This window comes from Pan paniscus, chromosome 2 (assembly GCF_029289425.2).
Source record: "Pan paniscus chromosome 2, NHGRI_mPanPan1-v2.0_pri, whole genome shotgun sequence".
In the NCBI taxonomy this organism is placed as follows: Eukaryota; Metazoa; Chordata; class Mammalia; order Primates; family Hominidae; genus Pan; species Pan paniscus.
Window position 1 is genome coordinate 169,919,010 of NC_085926.1, and position 17,249 is coordinate 169,936,258.

Genomic DNA, 17,249 nt, shown 5'->3' on the forward strand with positions numbered 1-17,249 from the left:
GCATTTTTTGATATAAATTATTTGAGATGAAGAAGTATGACTAAGAATCTTTTTAAAATTTGGACTCAGCCTACATTGCATAGGTGGTAGAAGGGTTTAAGAGTCTCTATATTTTGTTATAGGCCTTAACTTCTAGGCATCTTCATTTGGATGTTAACTTTTGTATTTGAGCAAATCTTAAGGTGCTTTTGGAGCAAAGTTTTAGCCACGACTATAGTTTCATAATTTGGGACCTAGAGCAGCAGATTATGCAGGTTGTCAACACCAGATAGTCATACTCATTGCCTTAGGTTGAGGTCCTTCTTCCTATTCCCAGAACCATGACTCTGGTGTAAGTCTTATCATTTCCAAAGTAGGTTCAGGGCATGCATCTCTGACATGAGCCTTGTTCTATATCCTGCTGCTAAGATAACCTTGAAACCTATTTTAATTACTTCATGCCTCAATAATCCCACAGTGTTCTCACTGTATTAAATCTAAATCCCTCAAAGTATAGGTGAGAGCCCTCTATCACAAATTCCACCTTTTTCTCTGAAGCTTCCAATTCTGTCCTATTCATCCTTTTAAGAAATATATCTTTATTAATTCATTTACTCATTCATTCATTCATTCATTCAAGGAGTAACCAATATTTATTTACTGAGTACCAGGTGCTTGAGTTTTTTAATCCTCACAACAACCTTGACCAGAAGGTTTATTAAAGATCACAATTTAACAAATAAGAAAATTCAGGTTCAGAGAACTTTATGCCCAACATCACTCCTTTTCTCTCATTATGTTCTATGCTCTCTCCAGTGTACCATACTTCCTCTCATTTTGCAAACATTTAATGGGCTTTTTTTCTGTGCCAAAACTGGTGTTAGGTGTTAGGGCAAAGAAGATGAATGAAACACTGAGATCATATATATGAACATGCATGTGAAATTACAAAGCATTATATGAAAATTGAAACTTTTTCTTCTTAATAAGAAAAAATTCAGTCTAGTGGAAGAAACAGGAATAAATAACTTTGTCCTCCAAACTTCCCTTGCCTACTTTTACCTCCTTTGCCAAGCTTGTCCTTCAACCTGAATTTGACCTTTCACATTCTGAAGTTTGCTCACTTACCTAGTCATTCAGATTCTTCCACATACTTTACAATTAATTCATTCACCAAACACAAGGGGGTCTTATATTCAAAGCAGAATTCTAGGTTGATACTAGGGATACAAACATGAACAAAACTCAGTCAAGTGGAAGAGATAAAGTATAACTAACTTCAGGCTGGGCACAGTGGCTCATGCCTATAACCCCAGCACTTTGGGAGCTGGGGCAGGAGGATTGCTTGAGCTCAGGAGTCTGAGACCAGCCTGGGCAACAAAAATAAAAAATAAAAAAAGAAACATTAAAAAAAAATTAGCCAGGTGTGGTGGCACACACTAGTAGTCCCAGCTACTTGGGAGGCTGAGGTGGGAGACTCGCTTGAGCCTAGGAGCTTGAAGATGCAGTGAGCTACGATCATGCTACTGCACTCTAGCCTCAGAAGAAAAAAAAAAAGACTAACTTCAGAGCAATGTGAGAACTGACAAGGATTATAAGATTGTGGGGAAAAGAGGTATGAGACTGTAGGGAGGAAAGGAGGGAGTGGTTTTAGCCGGAGATCAAGGATGAGTAAATGATCTTAAATAGGGAAGAAGAAGTATGTTTCAGAGGGAAGGCACGTACAAAGGGACACAGGTACCTTCTGGAGCCATGAGTGATCAGCTGGGCTGAAGGCATGGCACCTGAGGAAGCCAAAGAGTCTGGAGCCAGAGAAGGCATTTGGACTCAAATGGGATCTATTGGATTGTACCCTATTGGCACTAAGGAACTACTGCCTACCCCCCGCCCCGGCTTCTCATGCAGGACTATGACCTAGAATTGGAGTTATGTTATAGAAAGATGGCTTCAAGTTCCCCTTTGAGGAGCTCCACAGTAAATAAGCCATTTAGGAGAGAGGTCCCCATTTCTCTGGACTCACCATTGCCTCCAAAAAAAAAAAAAAAAAAAGGCTAAAATCTCCCAAAAAGAATGGCAAATGAACAAGGGAAGGAAGGAGCTATTTCTTAGTGTTCTTTAGACTTTAATAGAGTATTATGTACTGCTATTATTATTTTTTAGGTTAACAAAAGTAATACATTGTCTCTAGTGACTCCCTGAATGCTCCTTTGTAGCTTAATAGTTGAGGCTGAATGTAGCTATTCAGAATACCTGGACAGCTATGGATGGAAGGGGCTTCTCTAGGCTAACTTTTGCTCTCTTGTCTCCTGAATAATTTGAGGGGTGGCATGGGATGCAGTCTGTTAACCTCTTAGAGCCTGTACAACAGAAATACATTACATTTGACTTAATATGAACTCAACAGTTATTTAATGAGTCCTATTGTGGTCCTTGCACTGTGCTATATTTTACGGATATAAAGATAAAAGTAAGAAACAGTCTTTGTCCCCGAGAAACGCATTGTGAAATAAGGCTGGGTGAGTTGGCTCACGCCTGTAATCTCAACACTTTGGGAGGCCAAGGCGGGAGAATCACTTGAGCGACAGAGTTCCAGACCAGCCTGGGCAACCTATTGAGACCCCCTCTCTTCCAAAAAAGGAAAAAAAAAAAAAAAAAAGGGTGCGGTAGCTCATGCCTGCCCCGTGCCTGCAGTCCCCAAAACAAACAACAACAACAACAACAACAACAAAAAACAAAAAGAAAGAGGAAAGAGAGATTTTAACTTAAGTATAATAAAATTTGCTCATACTATGTTAGCTGTATGAACAAAATGCTGTGGGAAATGTGGGAGTGATATAGCTCACAAGGTTGCTGTGGGGGTTAACAACAACAAAAAGGGAAATATATGTGTAAATGAAAAAAAAGTCAGTTTTAGGCTTATCACTGAGTAAACATTGCCTTTATATTACTTTGGCGATCTGCAGAACGCGCAGCCCTCGCCATTCAGGAGTTGTTAGTTCCCTAAGCCTCAGGTTTCTTTAGTCTGGCTGAACCAAAAGGAGTTTCTGCTTAGCTAGGCAGGGCCGGGGGACAACAGCTTCTGCGAGTCTGCGATTGTGGCGGCCGGTATATTCGGCGGTTTACGGTAGTGGGCGGGCCCCAAATCCCCATGTGGTCCCGACATCATTGACATGGCGGAATCCCCCATCAAACCCTCCTGGTAGTTATTTGAGCGGCGGCGGCGGCGGCTGGAGGAGGAGAGCGGCGGCGGCGGGAGCAGCGAAGGGGGCGGCAGGGATCCTCCAGGCTGCCGGCTGGGAAGGCGTGGGCGACCCGGTGTGTGGCGCGCCCAGAGCCCCGCGTTTCAGCCCTAGGGAAGGTAAGGCGTGCAAGAGCCGGGGACTAGAGGAGACCGGGACCCCGCGCGCGATCGCCGGGTCCCGGTTCACTGGAAAGCCCCGGCCTGACGCCGAGTCCGCCAAAGTGCGTCCCTGTCCCGGGAGCGCCCTGGGCTTCCCGGCAAAAACTTGGCGCCGGAGTGCTGGGGCGCCCCGTGCTCGCCTGGGCACCCCGGGAACACGGGACCCGGGAGGGGGCGGCCCCCGCCTTGCTGGCTGGGGTCCCCCGCCTGTGCCCCCTGCCTCAGGGTTTGGAGGAGTGAAAGAAACGGGTAGATTCCTCTTAAAAAAAATTGGGCAGTGGCTCGCGGCCTCCCCCCACCCCCAGCCTTCCCAGCAGATTTTGTCCGAGGAATCCGCTCCCCCTCCCGGAATCTCCGCGGCAGGAACGCTGCCCAGGAGGGGGAGGGCGGGCGGCGAGGCCGAGGAATCTTCGACGTGTCACTTTCTGAGGCTGTAGATTTCCATATGGTGGAGGGAAGAGGGCGGGTGTGCGAAGTGGGGCTGGAAGTTGGGGCCGCCTCTCCGCGCCGGCGGGGGCGGTCGGGGGCCTCGAACCCGGGGATGCTCGCGGGGAGGGTCCCGAGCCCGCGCCGGCCTGGCCCCCCCGTCCCCGGCTGGGCCTCTCCGGGACACTCCCCGCCCCGCTGCTGGCCACCTCCGAGCACGCCACGTCCTCCTCCCCGTCCTGCCCCCCGGGCTCCCCCCGGGCTGGGGGCGGTAACCGGCGGCCGCGGCCGGACTTGGCGAGCCGGCGGCTGGAAGCTCGGGCGGGGGAGCGGGGCGCGGCGGGAAGGAGCGGGCGACCCGGTGTGTGGGCCAGCGGAGCTCCGGTCAGTCGGTCACCCCGAGGGGCGCCTCGGCCGGGGGTAGGGCGGGCGGGCGGAATCTGCGCCCCGAGGCGGCCAGGAGGGGCCGCGCGGACGGTCTGGTGCCCGCGGCTGGGCTGGGGCCGGCAGGCGTGGGAAGGGCCTGTCACTCTCGGCAGAAAGTGGGGCCTCGGGCTGTGCCCGCGAACTTTCCCAGAGGTCCGGGTCCCGGCGTCCCGTGGGAACCGGAGGACCCGGGCCCGCCGTCTCGGGAGACTGGGCTGCGCCGCCCGGCGGCGCCTTTGGCGGGGAGGCTTCCAGGAGTGCGCGGTCGGAGTTGGAGCTTTTGGAATCTCAGCTCCCACCCTGCCATCCCAGACGAAGGGAAGCAATGGCATTTTATCCAGACAGTGCCGTTTGCAGACTTCCTTAAAAGTTATAACTTTTTATTTTCTTTTCTCCTCAACCCAGCATTTTATTTAAACAAAATTTAGAATTTGGCCGCAATGGGCCAACGCTGGGGCCAAAAATCCACAGGTTTCTCTCTCCATCCCTGCTGGTTTCTAGTCCCCCTCCCCCTCTTCCCTCCCAGGCTTAATCATATTTTGGAACGGGTGAGGTCTTTTGTTGGGTGGGCACCCCCTGATTGCTTGTCTGTTTATTTTTTAATGTGCAACTAATTTGATTTGAATTTCCTTCAGTTTCCAGGCCTTCCTAGGGAAAGCTAAGGGAGAGGGAATATGCTTTTTTAAAATCGTTTTCTTTCTTTCTTTCTTTCTTTCTTTCTTTTCTTTCTTTCTTTCTTTCTTTCTTTCTTTCTTTCTTTCTTTCTTTCTTTCTTTCTTTCTCCTTCTCTCTCCTTCCTTCCTTCCTTGCTTCTCTTCTCCTCCTCCTTCTTGTTCTTGTTCTTCTTCTTCTTTTTTTTTTAAATAAATGTGGCAGGAGGTGGGGCGTTGGGAATGGGGAGGCACGGTGGTTGTGGGCAAAGAGTCAGAAGGAGCAGACAGACCCGGAAGAAAAGGAATCTGCTCTGGAATAACACTTTTTTTTTGAGGCCTCAGGCCTTGGGCAAAATTGCTTCGCTGTATAATGATTTCTGCTGCCGGAGTTGCTCCTCCACTCCTAAGTTAAAGCTATGACCCTGGGTGCCCGGGCAACGCCCCACAGTGGATAGCAGCCGGGAGCGCTGGTTTTGTGCCTTTTGTGGGGGCCCTTGGTTCCCCCTCATTGGAGGCTGACTGAAATTTACTGGATCAGTAAATTTCCTGGCTCCCTGGGAGCAGCTGTTAACGAGGATAAAGTCTCTGGGCATGTTTCTGGCCCTGCAAAAGGACCTCACCCATGAAGGTACAATTCTCACTTTGTTTAGATACCAGAGGGGCACCCACAGGCTGGCTGAGAATGAGGCATAATTGATTAAAAAAAAAAAATCAGTCATTACAAAATTGTTTTTAAACTCACACGTGCTTTTAAAGTGTTGTGGTTTAAATTACTTTAAGATAAAAAAATTCATCTGTAAGGATAGCGTTCATTTAAAAGATGCTAAAACTGCAGGATCTCATCATGAAATAGGAGGTTGTAGCTTCTAATTACAGTATATACAATTTCAGAAAGATATTCCGGTAATCTTTTAATACAGACTTTATAAATAGCTCACATCAGACGATGGGTTATATTGGAGAGCCAGTCTTCTGGGGTTTCTTGAAGAATGCTTGGGATCTGTGAGGAAGCTCTAGGCTCTTGGAGGCTAGGTAGCAGTTCACTCAGTAGGAGTTTGTGCTCCTTTTGCTCAGTATTTAACCTGGAAGCATTTGATGGATAAGTTCATTAGGAGCTAACTAGAAGAACTTACCACACTTGTCAGTTTGGAAAATGAGGCCCGGGAAGGGAAAGTGACTTGTTGAGGGTCACCATTATAGACGAAAGTTTAATACAGGATTGTGTTAATAGCTCCTTTCTGGGATATCTGATGTGTACTAAGCACTAATTCCTGTGCTTTTATACATTATCTCATTAAAATTCTAGTATTTTCGATTTAGGTTGTGTTATGCACACTTTACAAACAAGGGCATTGAGATTTACAGAGAGAGAGTAACTTGCATAAGATCACGTAGCTACCAATGGTGTCATCCAATGGAATTTTCTTCAGTGTTGGAAATGGTTCTGTCTGTGCTGTCCAGCATAGCAGCCACAAGGCACATGTAACTGAGTCTTTGAAATGTAGCTAGTGGACTGAGGAACAACAGTTTAAGTTTTTTGTTTTTTTTTTTTGAAATGGAGTCTCGCTCTGTCGCCCAGGCTGGAGTGAGTGCAGTGGCGCAATCTCGGCTCACTGCAACCTCCGCCTTGCTGGTTGAGATGGATTCTCGCTCTGTAGCCCAGGCTGGAGTGCAGTGGCGCGGTCTCGGCTAACTGCAACCTCCGCCTCCCGGATTCAAGCGATTCTCCTGCCTTAGCCTCCCGAGTAGCTGGGATTACAGGCCCTTGCCACCACGCCCGGCTAATTTTTTGTATTTTTTAGTAGAGACGGGTTTTCACCATGTTAGCCAGGCTGGTCACGAACTCCTGACTTCAGGTGATCCACCCGCCTCGGGCTCCCAAAGTGCTGGAATTACAGGCGTGAGCCACCACACCCGGACTAAGTTTTATTTACTTGTAATTATTTTAAACTTAAATTTCCACTTGTGGCTAGTGGTTACCATATTGGAGAGCAAAGTGTAGAACTTTTTGACTCCCAAATCTTTCACATGTAGCTTGGTCATATTGCTCTTTATTTTACTTTGAGACAGACTCTCGCTCTGTTACCCCGGCTGGAGTGCAGCGGCATGATCACTGGCTCACTCACTGTAGCCTCCACCTCCCAGGCTGAAGTGATCCTCTCCCCTTAGCCTCTCCAGTAGCTGGTACTACAGGTGTGCACGCCACCATGCCAGGCTATTTATTATTATTATTGTTTTTTTGTAGAGACAGGTCTCACTAGGTTGTCCAGGCTGCATACTGCTCTTTAGATCTCTTAGTTCATTTTTCTTTCTTCTGCGATATCAGAAGTTACATTCAGCCCTTGAATGGAATTTAAAGACTGAGTTAGCTATAGCTCAACTTTGCTTTCATATGTAGAGTGGATAAAATACGCACATTATTTGTTAACTCTTTGGTTTTAAAAACAATGTTTACATGTCATAGTTAAAACTGGTGGAAAAATCTTTAAATTGTATCTTTTTTGGTTTAGTACATAAGAATTGCTGAAAAAGTAGTCGGAACTTGTTGGTTATTTTAGTGTAATAAGAGTACAAATAGGAAGCAATATGAAAAGTCACTAATAGCTGAAAAAAACGATCCTCTCATACCCATGTCCATCCGTTCATTGGACAGTTCTTTTCAGACTTCGTAAGTATCAGTAAACCATTACTCGCTTTTCCTTATGTAGCTGCAGAAGTAACCTGAAGAATTAAAATTATTCTTTTACTCTCAGTGTATAGAAATCAAATATCAAACACATTGGATTCATCCATGAATTGGGAAGAATATGTGTAAGATTAAAACAGTAAGAAAGATCTGTCCGATGGCAGATGTTCAAGTCATTTTCTGATTAGTGGATTTAATTTAAATTCATTGAATTTTAGAGTTTCATTTGCTAAAAGGAATTTCAACAACTTTCTGATTTTGTATGGAATAGTGAAAATTCCAACTCTTTTTTTTTTTTTTTTTTTGGTGTGCTACCCTCAGGAAAAGGCAAATTATAATGTAATCTCTTTTTATTAGGATTTTTAAGAGGCAACTGCCAGGTTCAGTATAAATATATCTGAATCTATTGTATCTTCCATAGTTAACTGTCCTGGGATAATTGCAGTTCATAGTCTTAACTCTAGACATATCCTGAAGGACCTATGTCTGTAAATTATCTTTAAATTGTTCTATGTTATTTTAGTGTTATGTGAATTACATTGCTTCCAGCTCTTTGAAAATCGTTAATTCAACTGCAGGTAAGGCGTCAGTTACTGAGACTGTTCAGATAACTGAAACATCCTGTTCATACCCATTCCTGACCATTGGGACCACTGTACTATTTTCAAGGATAAGATACCACTGTACTATTTTCAGGATAAGAACCATGTTATAAATAGAATTATAGTGTCCTAGTGAGTGTGACAAATATAGGAAACATGATTTAACCCATGACATACGGTTTGATTTGTAGGACATCCCCAAGTGCTTAATACAAATGAGAAATGTACTATAATCTTAAGGCATAAAGATGTTTAAATGATGGACAAAAATTGAGGGCCACATCTGAGCATCAGTTTGAAATCAGAATATCTCCTCTGTCAAGGAGTGACTTTACTTTCTAGCTGGGTCCTTGATAAGCTTTTGAATCTCTCTGAGTCTGGGTTTCCTCATTTTAATATAAGGAGGAAAGATCTAACTCATACCTTTTCAAATGGTTGTCACAAGGGATTAATGAGTCAGTGTATTGAGAAGTGTTTGGCAAAGCCTTATACAAACTCCATAGTTCATTATATTCCAGAGTTTAAAACCGAGCTGGTGCTATGGTATTTCTCTGCACATTTTCAGAGACCTCCAAATTGTGCTTGGACAGTTTGAAAAGTGATTTATTTTTCTCTTTGTGATCAGTAAACAAGGTCCAAGCTTTAGATGTTGTATTTTATTTTACCCCACTCCTAATGGAATAGGTGATTTGTGACCTCTGCAAAGTTGTACTATACATAAGTTGTCCCATATCTGTGTTTTTGGGAAGCTGGTCTGTAGCTGGGCTAGTGTTGCTGAAGTGGGCAGGCCAGGCTTGATTCAGGGCTGTTTTTGAGGTGGGGGGGAAAAGTGCAGTCTCTTAGAGGAACGTTCAGTACTGAATGATAAAGGAATAAGGTTTTAGGCCTTGTATGTTACCTTAGCCTATTACTTGAGCTTTCAGCAATTACAGCTGAGAATGGAAAAGAATCGTATTTTCAGTGTAGGGGAGTCTTTGCAACCTACCTGCCTTTCCACTTTAGAAATCACAATTGCCTTTTCTTCATGTTAACGAGGTTAATCCATTAAGTGGGATTTTTATATGGTAAGACATTATTTTCAAGTAAATTAATTCTCACTCTTAAGACTGTTGAGAATTCACTTAGGTGGTTGAGGAGAAGCTTTGTACTTTAGTTTACTGAGTCTCTCTCTCTCTCTCTCTCTCTCTATATATATATATATACACTTTGCCTTAAAATATATAGTATGGTTATGGCATTATGTGTTTTAAAGAGGGAGAGAATGCTTGAATTATTGTGGCTAGATAGGGGCAGGTAGACAAGCACAGGCCCAACTGGAAGGATGACTTGATGGTAGTTGAGCACTTTGCAAGGTACCTCCAGTGAGATGCCAGACCCTAGTAACAAGCTCACCTGGAGGGGAGTTTGTTTGTGGTGCAGGTTTAATGTCAAGGACCAGTTCTTGGAAACAGAAGGTATGTGGGGTGCCAGTTGAAGATCAGGGGACAGAAATGTTTTTAAAACCACCAAGTATAAATCACATAAGATCGATAGACAGTCGTGATCAGCCATCTACATACAGATGAGGATGTTTGTCAGTTTGAAAATGGATCGATTGTTGAATTTTTCTTTGTTTCTCCCCAGTTAAGATATGCAAGTTTAGCATTCTGTAAGTGTTGGATCAAAATTTCTGATGCCCTTGGCACTCACTACTCAGTGTCAGTTTAGACATTGGCTCCTAATTTTTTTTCTTTTTCTTTTTTAAGATACAGTGTTTCACTGCTGCTGGAGTGCAGTGGCTCTATCATAGCTTACTATGGCTTCGAACTCCTGGGCTCAAGTGATCCTTCCACCTCAGCCTCCCGAGTAGGGCTATAGCTAGGACTATAGGTTCACACCACCATGCCTGGCTAATGTTTTTTTTTTATTTTTATAGAGACAGGGTCTCACTTTGTGGCTCAGGCTGGTCTCTAACTTCTGGCTTGAAGCAATCCCCCCGCTTCAGCCTCCCAAAATGTTGGGATTATAGGTTATGAGCCACCTTGCCCGGCCCTGTTTTGTTTTTATAATATCATTAAAATACCTCATCAGTTTCAAATAACCATTTTGCAGGGTGGTAGGGGATTTTTCTGAGATGGTGTTGAGTCACAGTGTTATTTGAGGTTCTAGTAAGTATCAAAGTGTGTCTTGTGTTAAATGATTCTATTTGAGCTTAAAATGTAATTTCATTTCAGTTACTTGTTTATTGACTCAGAATGCATTTGTTGAGATCTAGACCAGGTTCTTTGTTAATGGAATGTTCTACTCTGTTCTGATGTTTTTGGAATCTTGTATAGAGAACAGTGTCTACCACCAAACTCCTAAGGCTGGATGGTGGTAAGTTCAATTCTTTGCTACCTTCTGAAATTTGAGAAATAGTAAAATTGGAGCACCTTCAGGCTGTGTTAGACTTTAAGGCTTCTAAATTATATTAGAATGTAAGGATACATCTTTGTTTTGACCCTGGAAAGAGTAGTAAAGATTTTCATAAAGGCCAACTAGTCATAAAAACTTACTTAAATTGACATGATCCTAACTCACAATTATGAAAAGCTTTCTGTTGAAATAATTGTGTAGAAAGTGATCTTTATACATGAACAAAGGTGGGATGTTTTAGAAATAATTGGAGATTCTAAGATCCCAGGAAATATAATGGTTTAATTTATTTTTAAGGGATTTAAGATTCCCCATAGCCTATGAAAGAGGGGTCTCTATTAAAAATAACTCCATTGTTCTAGATGTAGCTAATTAGGGACTTGCAATTATCCAGGCAAGGCTAGGATAAAGTTTGGCTGCCTATTCTATATGAAAAGGTTTTACTGTAAATATCAAGTTTAAATAGATCTTAAGAGGAATATTTACCTAATTAAAAGAACAAACCACTTTTAAGCACCTTGGGAAAATCAATTTACTTAAAAGCAGTGTAAAAATGCAGAATGCATTCACTGATGCTGGTCTGCTGGTGGTCTTTTCATAGAGATACAGGAGCCCCTGGAAAGTCAGTGCTCTCTGTGGATTGCCATGAAATAAATATTGATTGACTCAATGCTATTATGTGAACTACAAACAGTTTACCAGCAATGGGTAGAACTATATTATTTGCTTGCAAAATACATCACAACAATAAACACAATATCTGTCTCCCCCACCCCACTCCACTCTGCCAATAGACTCCAACTATGCCTATTTATTGGTTTTGGAGTTTTTCTATTGACATTTGTTTTGCTACTTGTTAACTTCTTTTGTCACGTGTAAGCATTTGATGGCAGATTGGGGACAGCAGGTGTTAAAGGTTTAAGAGCATCATTATTGCTTTTAGCTTCATTTCTTCTGCCTTTGTGTTTGGGCAAGATTGTGGAGAGTCCTGAGTTTAGTATTTAGATAAGGTAATTACACGTCCTTCTCCTCTACTTTTACTAAAGCAAGATCCTCCTGGGCAGCTTAGTTCCAGGTACTGTATGAACTTGCCAGTAATAAGAGTAAGTTTCTTTTAAAAGATTTCTGGATATTTTACATTTTATACTCAGTCACTCAGATGCGAGGTTTTCTAGTATGTGTCTACTTAGGGGTCAGATTTGACCAGTTTTTAAAAGTACAAGTTGTACATATAGGATACTTAATGTATTTCTAGGATATTATGCTTCATTTTCTCTTAGTATTTTAAAGGTTTTAAAAAACCCATTCTATACCTTCTATATCTTTTATTGTTTAAGTCATTCAATGGGAAAGAAAATAATAAAAGTCTTTAGATGCTGTTTCTGATTTTTCGATCATGGTTTTTTTAATCTCAAGAAAAATAATTCTGATTAAGAAATAGAGGTAAACATTATTCTGAAGTAGTGAATTAGAGAATACTTAAATATATTGAGCTGGAATCCTTGTGTATTGCATGTTGGGAATGTTAAATGATAAAGCTACTGTGGAAAACAGTTCTGTAGTTCATAAATATTTACACATAGAATTACTATATGATTCAGCAATTCCATTCCTATTCCTATACGCAGAAGAAAGCAGGGACTCAGGTACTTAAAAGCCAGTGTTTATAGCAGCATTATTGACAATATCTAAAAGGTAGAAAAAACCCATGCCCATCAACAGATGAATGGATAAACAAAATATGGTATTATATATTGGAATATTTTGGTACAGTGGAATATTATTCAGCCATAAAAAAGAAGGCAGTTCTAATACATGCCATAACATGAATTAATCTTGAAAACATTATGCTAAGTGAAATAAGCCGGACACAAGAAGATAAATATTGTATATATCCACTTGCATGAGATGACTAGGATAGGTAAATTCATAGAGACAAAAAGTAGAATAGAGATTACCAGGGCTTGGGGGAAGGGAAAATGGAGAGATAGTGTTTCATGGGTTTAGAATTTCTGTTTGGGATGATAAAAAAGTTCTGGAAATGAACAGTGGCTATGGTTGTACAACATTATGAATGTATGTAATGCCACTAAGTTGAATGCAGAAAATGGTAAATTTTTTGTTATGTATATTTTATGACAATTAAAAAATGCAAAAGTAAATATTGAAGATGTATCCTACACAGTCTCCATATGCCTCTTTACTCCCCCTTGGTCTGCTTCAGGCAGGTATATAGTTATTTTTTCTTCATCTGGCTGTTGCAGTGTAAATGGAGATTTCCCTAGGCCATTTTTTGGAGATCAGAGAGTTTCCTTATTTTATTAACTGACTTAAATTTAAGAGGAAAATGTTTAAAAGTAGATCTCTGGAGGGGAAAAAAGGGCATTTTAATATTGAGATGAATCAGGGAGTTTATTAATATTTGCAGACCATGTAAGCACATGAAGATAATCTATCCTGAATAGCACAGCGAGTCATTTAGAAATCCAGGAGTAGGTGTACAATCGGACCTGTCACATTTTCTAACCTTTAAACATTGTTTTTTGTTTTTTTTTTTGAGATAGAATTTCGCTCTTATTGTCCAGGGTGGAGTGCAATGGCGCGATCTCGGCTCACCCTGACCTCTGCCTCCCAGGTTCAAGCGATTCTCCTGCCTCAGTCTCCCGAGTAGCTGAGATTACAGGCATGCACCACCACCCCTGGCTAATTTTGTATATTTAGTAGAGACGGGGTTTCTCCATGTTGGTCAGGCTGGTTTCGAACTCCTGACCTCAGGTGATCTGCTCGCCTCTACCTCCCGAAGTCCTGGGATTATAGGCATGAGCCACCATGCCTGGCCTAACCTTTAAACATTTTATTCATTCTTGACATCATTAGTACTGTGGAAAAACTTTGATTTCTGTTTAAGAGAAATGGTGTAAGTCATCTCTGTACTCATGTTGGAAATGCATTAGGTGTTAGAATTCTTTAGTTCCTTAGACTGTAAAACCAAGTTACAAAAGGGATAGAGTGAAAGAAAACACATAAATTCTGTTTTATTCATCTGAACTTGTCTCTGGCATCTAATGATTGCATAGTAGGTTCTGCTCCCTCTGTTTTTTTTTGTGAGGTATTTGATGTTGAGTGTAGTTGGATCATTTACCAAAAGATGGGTAAGATTTTCATTAAGTGATGGGATACCAAAGCCTAAACGTCGGATGAAAAGTATGTATACTCAAAATGTCAGATAAAAATTCTAATGGAAAGATTTAAATTCAAATGCAGGTAAGTTCTTAAGGAAAATTACATACCATTTGCTACCACAACATGTTTACCATTCATTCCAGAACTCCTGGAAAACAGTGTCAAATTGCAAGAGTGTGATAGTAATGTGTACATGTACTCTCTGTGGGTATATTTTCTTTTTTTTTTTTTTTAAGATGGTGTCTCACTCTGTCACCCAGGCTGGAGTGCAGTGGCACGATCTTGGCTCACTGCAACCTCCGTCTCCTGGGTTCATGTGATTCTCCTGCCTCAGCCTCCAGAGCAGCTGGGATTACAGGCACGTGCCACCATGCCTGGCTAATTTTTGTGTTTTTAGTAGAGATGGGGTTTCACCATGTTAGCCAGGCTGGTCTCGAACTCCCAACCTCAGGTGATCCACCTGCCTCAGCCTCCCAAAGTGCTGGGATTACAGGCATGAGCCACCACACCCGGCCTTTGTGGGTATATTTTCGTGTGTGTGTGTATTTGTGTGTGTGTATATATATAGTGTGTATATATAGTATATATACTCTTTATACAGTGTGTGTGTATATATATTGCTGTATATATAAATGGCTTGATACAAATTCCACTCAATGAGCTTTTCATACCATAGCTGTCATTTTTGTGGCCTACTAATTTCTCTGGCGGTAGGGTCATTACTGATATCAAAAGGTATTGAGAGTCATGGTCTCCTCATATCCAGGAGTGATACGAAGAATTATTACATTGCATTTAGAATGCTCTTAAATGATTTTGGCCTATTCAAAAGAAAATGATCTCCCCTTTTCTTTGCATATCCTTGTTATGTTCCAGAGCCATCATTTTAGATAACTTATCATTTTCTTTCTTCTTTTTTTTTTTTTTTGGAGATGGAATTTCACTCTTGTTGCCCAGGCTGGAGTGCAATGGCGTGATCTCAGCTCACCACAACCTCCGCCTCCCGGTTTCAAGCAATTCTTCTGCCTCAGCCTCCCAAGTAGCTGGGATTACAGGCATGCACCACCATACCTGGCTAATTTTGTTTTTTGCTTTTTTTTTAGTAGAGACGGGGTTTCTCCTAACTTAACATTTTCTTAAATATCTTCTAGCACTTTATCTGTACTTTTCAGAAGACTTGACTTTTTCATTGTTGTCTAATAGTCTCCTTGTCTCCCTTATTTGTGAGTAGGGATGATTTCTGATTTAACTTGGGGTCTGTTAATCATGGGTACACAGTAAATATTCATTTGATGGCTGGGTAGCTGGATCCCTAGTTTGAATGTGCCATTTAAACTTAGCACATTTCAATAAGAATGATACAGTGGACTTTGGGGACTCAAGGGGAAAGGTTGGGAAGAGGGTGAGGGATAAAAGACTACAAATTGGGTTCAGTGTATACTGCCCAGGTGATGGGTGCATCAAAATCTCATAAATCACTGCTAAAGAACCTACTGTCTTTGGAACATGGCCTGTATTTTAGGCATTTTTGTGTTTCCATGGTGTTCTTCAGTTTTTTCCTCAAAGCAGGGAACTAATAAATATTTAATTGAACAAATGAAGATGAAAGGCATGAGTCACCTGTAGTGCAAACCTAGCTTTTTATTCATTGCTATTTTAAAGAAATGAATGTTCTTCAGAGAATACATGACTTTTTTCATGTTTCTATTAGATTGTGAATTGATTTGGAAAATTCAAACAAAAAGCAGTATTTATGTTCCATGAAAATATGGGCCCTCAATTATGTACATTTTGTTTGTTTATTGGAGTCAGTTCAAATTATAAGTTAAGGGAATTATTTTTTAAAATAATGTAACTTTTCAGAGATTTGTGGTAGTTTTAAATGATCCTTTTTAAAAATAATCTTTGTCTTTCTTCTTTTTTTTTTTTTTGAGACAGGGTCTGGCTCTGCTGCCCAGGCTGGGGTGCAGTGGCGTGATCTCTGCTTACTGCAGCCTCCGCCTCCTGGGCTCAAGTGATCCTTCCACCCTCAGCCTCCCGCGTGAATGCCACTATGCCCAGATAATTTTTGTGGGTTTTTTTTTTTTTTGGTAGAGATGGGGTCTTGCCATATTACCCAGGCTGGTCTGGAAGTCCTGGGCTCAAGCGATCCGCCCACCTTGGCGTCCCTAAGTGCTGGGATTACAGGCATGAGCCACACCTGGCCTTAAATGATCCTTTTATAAGTGAAATTCTAGAAAGGACATATTAAGGGACAGAAACCCTCTCCTCCCCCAAATGTGCCTTGCTGAGCTGTTGGAGGCCCAGCTGAAGGAGTCGATTCTGTCCAAGTGTTGGTTAGTGCTAAACTAAGCCATGGAGAAAGGGTCAAAGAGCATGCCTTGGAAAGAACTTGAGGAGAATGACCTCAGCTATTTGCAGGGGGAGTTAAAGACTGTTAAGAGAAAAATCTCCTGGGACATAATAGGGCTGTGTGTTTGGAGAGGGGCGGTGCCTGTGAGGCTCTTGTTCTTTAGATCTGGGGTGGGATCTGGAAATCCTTATCAAGTGTTTCAGGTGAATTATATGATCAGACAAGTTTGGGGAACTCGGAGTTGGGGAGTTGGCCCTCTTGGTAATCTGTCCCTGTAAGGTTTTCAATCTAATGGCTGGAAAGAGGTGAGAATAGTGCTTAGATTAAAGGACTCCAGTTAGGAGATAGGGCAAAATTGAAGGTTTTAATCATCATATTCCTTGGAGTAAAATGATAGCCAGCTATTGGCAGTTTTATTTAGAAATGAGGACACTTTTGTGCACTGTACTTCCAAACCCTCTGACCACAAGGCAGATGTAAAATACAGTAATAGTGGCCAACAATTTTCCAGCACTCACTACTTGCCAGGCATTTTCATGTAAATATGTATTCCATCCATATGTATATTCTGTGTGTGTCTGTGTGTATACATCCATTTATCTATATACAAACACACTTTCCTTAAAAAGTAATTCTGGAAGACATTCTGTTTTTCTGTAGGCGTTTCTAGTGTCCACCACAGAAGCTGGTACATATTGAGTGCCCCCATAAGTGTTTATTGAGTGAATCAAAGATGAGAAGGCATACTCAAAAACATTAAAAAACTTTCCTAAGTCACTTAGAGTGATTTTAAAACTTTTTTTAACTGTATCACACTGCTTCTCGATAGTTCAAGTTAATTATCTTATTTGTATCTCTAGACTTGGTACAGTGTCTGTGTTCCCAGGTGGCTGAATACTAAGGCTAAATATTAGCTGAATGCCTTCCATGTGCTCAACCTGTCTATTGTCTAGAAAACTAAAATCTAGGCTGGACACAGTGGCTCACGCCTGTAATCCCAGCACTTTGGGAGGCCAAGGCGGGCAGATCACCTGAGGTCAGGAGTTTGAGACCCGCCTGACCAACATGGTGAAACCCCATCTCTACTAAAAATACAAAAATTAGCCAGGTGTGGTGGCGGGCACCTGTAATCCCAGCTACTCAGGAG

At 41.9% G+C, this 17,249-nt stretch overlaps 1 protein-coding gene across 8 annotated transcripts in view; it reads left to right on the plus strand.

The window, feature by feature from the left end:
* Positions 1 to 320: 320 nt before the first annotated feature.
* The window catches only part of FNDC3B (fibronectin type III domain containing 3B), a 364,503-nt gene continuing 347,574 nt past the window's right edge, over positions 321 to 17,249 (plus strand). For 2 of the 8 annotated variants that reach the window (XM_003831940.6, XM_063602600.1), the window contains exon 1: positions 321 to 3,337. The gene's annotated coding sequence lies outside the window, so the exon portion shown is untranslated. The other 6 variants (XM_063602598.1, XM_063602601.1, XM_034957722.3 and 3 more) reach the window with 6 other exon arrangements.